A 9,917-nucleotide genomic window follows, 5' to 3' on the forward strand; every position below is an offset into this window, starting at 1 on the left:
ATATAAAAATTTTATTTCAACGTATACAAAAAATAAATCTACCTGCGTTACTGCACGGCGGAAATGGGGAAGGGGGCCGGGGGGCCGGGCAGCCGGGCGGCCGCGTCGTAGCATGACATGGTGTGCGCGCCTGTCGCGCGGGGTACGCGCGGCGCGCGCGGTGTGGCGCACTAGCGCGGGCCGCTGCGAAGCTAAGCAAATTTAATGTTTGAAAGAGAAATAATGTCAATGGATTTTATTTCGTTTTTAAAAAGGTAATAATGTCAATTGACTTTATTTGGCACCAGGGTGGGAAATAAAGTCAATTGACCTTATTTCCGTTGATCTTATTACCTGTCACTTTCTTATTACTTCTTGATATTTTCAAATTTAGCTAGAATGCATAGTGCAACCATTGCACTTGTTTCTAATATTCTTTGCTGATTGGAATTTATAAATTTTAGTTGCAATAACAAGTCTTAGTTTTCTATGCGCTGAAGTGGATGAGCGCATAGCTGGTGTTAACTTATATAAACGAGTTTGCAAAAGGGCGCGTGGCCCATCATTTTTTATCAGCTATAACTTCGGAACCATACGTCACACGAGCCTGAAAATTGGTATGCGGACACATAAATCGTAGGTGCTTATACGAGGGTATATATAAACGAGTTTGTAAAAAGGGGCGTGGCACATCCCATATGCGTGGAATTATTTATCAGCCATATTTTCGGAACCATAAGTCCCACGAACTTGAAATTTGGTATGCAGACATATCAATGGTAGATGCTTATAGTAAGGTATAAATAAATGGCTTTGTAAAAAGGGGCGTGGCACATCCCATAGACGCGGAAATTTTATCACCTATAACTTGAAAACCATAAGTCACATGAGGTTGAAATTGGGTACGCAGACGTATCTATGGTACGTGCTTATAGTAAGGTATAAATAAATGCCTTTGTAAAAGGAGACGTGGCTCATTCCATAGGCGTGGTTATTTTTATCAGCTATAATTTCAAAACCATAAGTCACATGGAAGTGAAATTTGGTAAGCAGACATATCTACGGTTGGGTGGTTGGTGCTTATAGTAGGCTCTATATACATGAGTTTGTAAAAATGGGCGTGGCAAATCCCATATTCGTAGAAATTTTATAAGCTATAACTTCAAAAACATAAGTCAAATGAAATTTAAATTTGGTACGCAGACTTATCTATGGTAGGTGTTTATAGTATAGCTATATATACATGAGTTTGTAAAAAAGGGGCGTGGCACATCCCATACGCGTGAAGGTGCTTATAGTGAGGTACATATAAATGGCTTTGTAAAAGAGGGCGTGGCACATCCCATAGGCGAGGAAATTTGTATCGGCTATAACTTCAAAACCATAAATCACATGAAATCGAGTTTTGGTAAGCAGACATATCTACGGAGGTGCTTATAGAAGGTTCTATATACATGAGTTTGTAAAAGGGGGCGTGGCTCATCCCATATGCATGAAAATTTTATCAGTTATATCTTCAAAACCATAAGTCACATGAAAGTGAAATTTGGTAAGCAGACATATCTACGGTAGGTGCTTATAGTAAGGTATATATATATATGAGTTTTTGAAAAGGGGCGTGGTACATCCCTCACGCGTAAAATTTTGTATCAGCTACAAGTTCGGAACCATAGTTCACAAGAATATGAACTTTGGTATGAAAAATATCCATAGTAGTTGCTTATAGCAAGGTTTTTATACATGAGTTTGTAAAAGGCAACGTGGGCATAGGAGTGGAATTTTTAATCAGCCATAAATTGGGAACCATAATACACATGAACTTGAAATTTTGTATGCAGACATATATATGGGAGTTGTTTAGAGTAAAGTATACATATAGAAATGAGTTTGTAAAAGGGGGATACATATGTATTTATCAATTATATCACTCTGATATTTAAAACGGTGTCTTACATTCTTTAGACCATTTCGAAACGGAAATATTAAATCGTTTTTTTTTTGATCCCACAATACTGTTAAATGGAAAATGTTCATTCATAATCAGTAATTCTCCTTCCGGAATAAGCATTCTACTGGAAAAGTGCTGCTATACTAAAAAAGCTAAGCGAATAGGCAGCTAAACGGATTGTACCCTAGTAGACTAATTTAAATTTAAAAATTATATCGTTACCCTAATCCACCTAATATTAACAATGAAACAAGACGACAAATATATAGTAGTTGAAGCACGATAAAGCTAAAAGTATGGTTCATAAGGATGCCTTAATTTAAACAGAAACAAAATAGTTTGTGTCCTTTAATTTAGGCTAACTGTATATTTGTACTACTGTTTTATATTTTGATTTTTTTACCCCGAACGACGTCGAGTGCTCTGCTAGTTTCTCTATAGAGTTGGCAAACTATCGATGGCACTATAGATAGTATCGATAGTTTCAATTTTTTTGGACTATCAATACTCATTGATAGTTTTTTCTTATACTATCAAAAATATCGATAGTTTAGTACGACTATCGAACTATTGTTGGTACCTAATACCTGAATTTTTTAATTTGAATTAAAAATTTTGTTTTTTAGTGTGATGCCGACGTCATATTCAAATATGCACACATTTAGGCCAAAATACATACATATGTATGTTAATCGTAAATCCTGTTTTGTTTGTATAACTTGTGTTTGTTTTTGAACTTTCTAAAAAGAGAAGTATTTTGGCTAAGCAGTTACTTAATTTTGAATGATTATATCTTTTATAAGATAATATTTATTTCACTATGATCCTGTAAAAACAAAGCAACCTAACTGATTTAGCGCTATCGATAGTGCTATCGATAGTTTGGTTTTTTTCCGAGACTATCGTGAATATTGATAGTTTTTCTGAAAACTATCAAAACTATCGATGGTGTGACTATCGATAGTTTGACACCTCTATTTCTCTATAAATTTGACTACTATACATACGGCGACCATATTATCCAACGTAAACTAAAGGACATTTTTTCAAAATGATTTGGGAATACGCACATACATAACACTTGTATGATAAAAGTACTTTACCCATTTCGTAATTTAAATCAAATATTTACCAGTTAATTATGTTATTTAATTGGACAAGTTCCCCTGCTGTAGCGAAAAATAAAGCCAAATCCTTTTCAAGGACTTCGCCAAAATACGTTGCCCGTAATTTATAGTGCGAGACGAAGCCAGCACACAGTGGTTCAAAATTACCTTAATTTTTCAACAAGTTTTTACTAAAAACCAAAAAAGTATATTAATTTTGGTGAACATTTTTTTATAACATCAAAATTTTTTTTTGTGTAATTTTTTCATTTTGGGAGAACCTTACATTTGTTTTCAACTAGATTTTTGTTATGTAACATTTATTAACTGGAACAGGAGAATACATATTCTTCAAATATTGCAACTTTTTCTGTATTTTGCACTAAAAAATTTAATATAATCAAATAAAAATTCACAAATCAGGCTCAACTGGGCCCTTGTAAATATTATAAGTTTTCATAAAAAAATTATCAAACCAAGTGAAAAATTAAGGTTCCAGTGAGTAAGGCTTTATTGTTCTATTTCAGTGGAACTGAAAACTCAACGTGCAACACGATTCCGGTCACAACTTTCCTTTTGCTTTATAGATTGTACAAAGATTACCGACTAAATAGAAACCCTTAAGTGGGGTGCGAAACAAACTGGCGAAGGTTTTCATTCAATTTTATAAGGGACATTTTTATTTTTCATATTCTGGACAGTCTGAGAAATAAAGGACAAAAAGCGTCCTTTATTTTGAAAAAAATTTAAAGGACAGGGGGTAAAAATAAAGGACTGTCCTTTAAAATAAAGGAGGGATGGTCACCGTAACTATACAGCATCACAAAATGTTTGTAATATTTTCAGTCTTGCGCACAAATTTTAGCGAACGGACGTGTTGTGCGATATTTTCGGCACTAATAGGGCTTTTATATGATATGGATTTGCGTATGTAAATTCTACCGTTTTATTTGTACTCGGATGTTCCATATATAATATTTTTTTATTTATAATATAATATTTAATTTGACATATGCCGAACAAAAAATGCCTTGGCGTATTATATACATATATAGATTACACCGTGCGACAGTCAATTTTATACACGAAAAAGTCAATATATTATATTAATCGTTTTCGCCAGACACAATAAAGCTGCTGTTACCCTCTAAATCCGTTGTCAAAGATGTGACAAAGGAATAGTGTGAGGCCAGCGAAGATTCTGAAAGCGAAAACTAATTAACCAATGATAGTGTACACACATTTTATAAATAAAGGTAGTCAATATATTTAAATAGTAAATTATTGGCTAATATATATATTNTATTTTTTGCCGCATAAAACTTGAAAATCTACCTATATGCGGTGTTTCCAAGATATTTTAACGCCCTTGAGTCACAAGTATATACAGTATATATTTTATCAATCATACCTATAATGTTATGTATTAAAAGAATTAAAAATGAAAATGAATAAAAAAATTAAATCAGCAAAATGAATAAAATTAAGTGAAATTAATGTTTAATTTCTAACCTAACCCACATTTGTATGTGTGTAACTGAATCGCCTTTATATATAAAAATATTATGCTAATTTTCGAGGTTGACTTCCTAATCTGTTATTAGAAAAAGAGATTAGCCATGCAAAATTATAATTAAAAATATCTCAGATTAAACCGATAACTTTTTGGTGTCCAACCCAGTTTTATCGATTATACTTGCGAAGAAGAGGAGGAATGTCAAATGTTAAAGTAAACAAAAATTGACGCTAGTAAGGAAAATAGGTTTGTAAAGGTATTTTTAATAAAATATTCAGTTAAAATATATTTAAATGGCCTAATATGTGTTGCAAAAAAAAAGTGACCACGGTGGCACAGAGAAGAAGTTTAACTTTTCCTCGAGTTGTGTGAATAACAAGCACAACCAATTTGACAGCTAACGAGCTTTGATTGAGATTATATTTATATGTAAACGTACTTTTATTCTTTGCCGTTCGCATATGTATACACATCAAATTTCATGAGTACCTAGTACTCACGCCTTGTTTTTAATTCTACAGAATTTTTCCTTTTAACTGATACCCATATTGTTACAGTGCACTAAATCTTTTAAATAATATTTTTATTCAATCATAATAAAAAAATTCTGAAGTTAGAGAGAAAAATTAAAAACGCAGTTATACTATATTTGGCTCCTAGATTTGTGAATATATTGACTTTTTCGTGTGTTTTAAAAATGTTTGTTTTTGTCGCACGGTATAGGGTTTAGGCATAAGGGTCTCTCAGAAAGAGAGGGCAAACCTTATGAAATGATGACATCAACACAGCGAAATGTGGTGTTGATTCAAACTGAACATTTGAAAGCACATGTACATGTATGGCTGTAGCTGAGTGTGCAAAGATGCTTTATAAAATCGGTTGCTGCCCAGACAGTTCGGGTTCAATTCTCATCAGACGGACCACAAAATTTAATTAAATTTTTTTATTTTTTGTTTTTCTCTTTTCTGCCTCCAAAACAACTGTGTTTGTTGGGAAGAGAGGCAGTGCAGTGATGTAAAGTTTCTCAAAAAGTTGTTCCAGCTTCTACCCCGCATTAAAGTGGCAGTTCTGCTGCAGCGCACTAACACATGCGCCCCTACGAAAATGTCGCTACGCACCCTGCAGTAAAATTTAGAGACAGTCTGTTAAAGCGCTAGTTCCGCCCTATACATTTCAGAATTAGTGCAAAACGGCTGCAGAGAGGGACAGTTGAAACTTTTGGTGTACTGGTTGCGCTCTGTTGAGAAGTAAATGCACAAATTCTCAATTCTCGTACAATACTAAAATAGCTTAGTGGCAAGACCTCCGGTGGAGGCAGTTGTGATTCTCAGATTTAATAAATTTAAATTGTTGAGTGCCGTTTGAAAATTGAAGAGAAAATGATCAAATTTAATATAAAGAAAATAACAGAATAATAAAAAAGAAATAAAATGCAATCTGTAAAAGAACAGAAAAAAAAAATAAAAAAAATAATATAAAAAAAACTTTTTAATATACAACACTTTTATAAATGGACTAAAAAGTAGAGAATAATATTTCTCAGTCCCATAGAATTTGTTTTGATAACTTTTGATTTTGAAATTTTAGCAAAAGTCATTATAAACAATCTATGAAATTGAAAATGAAAAACGTGGAGCGCATGCAATACAAAGCATTCGATTTAATTGACAATAGTCAAACTACATAACGTAGACCTAAAATTTCTACAGCGAAAGTAGAACTTTGAAATCGATTTTAAGCGGTCGTTATTCATATACCCACATACATACATTCATATATTACTTTTCATATCAATTCAAGTGTATTACATGCGCCCCACGCTTTTCATTTTCAATTTCATAGATTGTTTATAATGACTTTTGCTAAAATTTCAAAATCAAAAGTTATCAAAACAAATTCTATGGGACTGAGAAGTATTATTTTCTACTTTTTAGTCCATTTATAAAAGCGTTGTATATTAAAAAGTTTTTTTTATATTATTTATTTTCTACTTTTTAGTCCTGTCTGAATAAAATTTTGCAATAGATATTAAAATAATTCAACGATATTAATAGAAAGGTGCACACACATGCATTTACATATGTATGTACATACAAACGAGCACCAATTAATTTTATTTAAAGAAATGGCGTGTCGTCTATTTCCGGTGTAGCAAACGTAGTACATAGGGCGACATCTAGATGTCATCTACCTCGCCCTATTCACTATGCTTTTTTATAGGAGCTTTTCAAAGCTTTGCTTTATGGTGTCGGACACACAACATTGAAAGTTTCTGGAACACAACATTGCAAGTTGATAAAAGCGTTGTAAAAAATGGAATAGTCAAACTTTTTTTCATAAAAAAGTTATCTGTCCGAAATGGAAACAGTTTAGAAAAGGAAAAATGTCCAATAATCTAGTTTTAAATTTTGGTTTTCATAAAAAACTTATTGTCCCAGAACTGTCGAAAATGGAACCAGTTCAGAACTAGTTCGAAAGTTCTGCAGAGGTGGCAATTTCCACTTCGTAGGACATCGCCATGTAAAAAGAGACAGTTAAAAGCATTGCGCTGGGATAGATCGAGAACCAGTACCGCCTCTTAAGAAGCTAGTTCTGCGCTAGTTCTGAACTAGCACGATTTACTGCAGGGCAACTTTCAAGCACAAAAGTTACAAACACATGCAAACGTCATATACGTATACACATTTTGTTCTGCAAGTTTTCATCCAGTTTGAAACAATGCGAATAATTGTTCTGTCATTCCAGTGTGAAATAGCCCAATGACATCAATACGGCGAAATCAGGTATAAAATAAGGGTTGGGCCATAGAACTTATATTCCTTACAAGGGTCATGCATTAAATGTTAAGACTTAAAGCTCAGTTATTAACTTAATTTAACTTACCGTAAGAAATCATCAATGATTACTCAAAACGTCATCTTAAGCCAGAAGCGGAAATATTTTGTTTTTATATTTTCTTTTTCAGCTGTTTGACAGTTTACCGCCTAAAATGCTACACCAAAAAAATGCCTACAAAAAAATGTGTTTGCGTTCATTAATTTTTGAGAAATACAAAACGAGAATCTGGCAAACCTGATTCTCTCATCGCTCTCAATTTAGGTAAGGCCGTAACTTAAGAATCTAAAGACTAGTTTTCACTATGCCATATTTTGGCGCCAAAATTTTGCGACATATTTTGACACGACTTTATCGACTTTATATCTTTTATCCATACCGTTACCGATGATATTATGGACCAAAAACTGACAGATAGCCGATTTCGCAGCGCATGTGCACGATTAAAGACCTATCCTGATCCATATCATTCGATAAGCCGCTTTTTGAACCCATTAGACAATGTGTTTTCACTAGGGCTGTGCGATTAATTGATTACTCAAAATTTTAATCAATCATAAAGTAAATAACTCAATTATTCGATTAATTGGAAATTATGATTACTCAAAAGTTCAGTTACTCGAGTAATCAAGATTTTTGATTAACCAAAAACAAAAATATTTGAGTAAAATGCTTTATGATTAATCAACATTTCGAGTAAAATGAGTAATCAACATTTCAACTCTTTACATATGTATAAAGTAGTTAAAGTTCCTTGATACTTTGAAAACAACGTTTCTGTTTTCAAAAATTAAAACAAAAAATTTTTTTCATATACCGAATGTAAAAAAAGAAAATAAGCATATTCCAAAGCAAACTCTATTAACGAGCAAAGTTAATTTTTTTTGAGTTNTAAGCATATTCCAAAGCAAACTCTATTAACGAGCAAAATTATTTTTTTTGAGTAATCATATTTGAAGTAACTCGATTAATCAATGTTTTGAGTAATCGAAATCTTGATTACTCGAGTAATTGATTAACCGAATAATTGATTAACCAACTTGCTCGAGTAATCGAATAATCGCACAGCCCTAGTTTTCACTTATTTGACGACAAATGCCACTGAATTTGACATAGTGAAAACCAGCCCTAAAACAGCGGTCTGCAGGCCATAGCTCACTGAGCGCTCTCTGAGCACATGTGAGTTTCACACGTATACGAAGAGCGGAAACTGAGCAGTGCATTTAACGCACACAGTCGCACTTATTGAATCGTTTGAATGTGTTAAAGCTCAAACAGTCAACTACGTAACGTAGACGTAGGTTGACGCAGACACGATCTACCTTATGGAATTCGCGTGTTAACGAAAACTCACCACCGCATGGTGGTGACGTTGCCGTTGCTTCTCTCTCTTTCTATCAGCAGTAAATTTGATATGCTGCTACGTACGTCAACCTACGTTTACGCTACGTCGTTGACTAACTGCGCTTTTAGAATGCCGACCACTGATCTAAAATTTACAAAGTTTTATAGCCCAATCCATTTTAGTCCGATAATGTGCAAGTTTCAAGTGGCTAAAAGTTACCGTTGATTTTTTAGAATTTTTTTTGCCAAAGGTGTAATTGAGTTTATTCATTACATGGAAGCCAATGAGACAAAAAAAAAATCTAAAAAATTAACGGTAATCGTAGCCACTTGAAATTTGCACATTAACAGACTAAAATTGAGGGAGCTAAAAAACTGTGTGCTCAAAAAAATTCTAACACTTCAGAGCAAAAAGCTTGAAATTTAGGAGAAAATTTGTTGCACTTTTTTGTAGTTTTCTACAAACTGTTAAACTTGGGTATATAAAGGGTTTGCCTGAGAATGAACTAAATCTTAATAGAAAATTTTTAAAAATAAATAAATAAACAAAAGTGGCAAACAATACCACTTTGAAATGGCGTACTATAGATATGACCGATACTGTACATGTATGTACATTAGGGTGGTCCAAAAATGTATGGGAGAAAAGTAAAATCGGAAATTTAATGCTCTCACCCCCTAGGATTGTTCTATACCGAAAAAAATATACCCATGTTTTTTTATTTTAAAATCAAAATATATTTAGAGGTCGCTCAAAGCGCTCAAAGTTTCCCATGTATTTTGTATGGGGAAACAAATATTTTTCGTAGAAATGGCATAGAATCCATGAAAATCAAAATGTTTCAATCTGAAAACCCTGCTTCTCTTCAGAGGACTTCAGAGAATAATGCCCAATTGTTTATTTAAACGTTTTTTAATTTAAACTATTTTTTCTTTTGTATATTTCTGTTTGTATATTTGATTTTTTTTGCGATATTTCGGAGACCCTTAAAAAATAGTTGAAATTAAAAAATGTTTAAATAAACAATTGCGCATTATTCTCTGAAGTCTTCTGAAGAGAAGCAGAGTTTTCAGATTTAAAAATTTTGATTTCCATAGATTCTATGCCATTTCTACGAAAAGTCTTTTTTTCCCCATACAAAATACATGGGAAACTTTGAGCGCTTTGAGCGACCTCTAAATATATTTT

The 9,917-nt window shown here is 33.0% G+C and overlaps 1 protein-coding gene across 1 annotated transcript in view; it reads right to left on the reverse strand.

Moving 5' to 3' along the window:
• Window positions 1-9,917, reverse strand: part of LOC108364649 (protein O-mannosyl-transferase 2-like) — a 66,407-nt gene that overhangs the window by 7,518 nt on the left and 48,972 nt on the right. The gene's annotated exons all lie outside the window — the stretch shown is intronic.

This window comes from Rhagoletis zephyria, unplaced genomic scaffold (genome assembly GCF_001687245.7).
Source record: "Rhagoletis zephyria isolate East Lansing unplaced genomic scaffold, Rhagoletis_zephyria_1.1 Rzeph_scaffold_01622, whole genome shotgun sequence".
NCBI lineage: Eukaryota > Metazoa > Arthropoda > Insecta > Diptera > Tephritidae > Rhagoletis > Rhagoletis zephyria.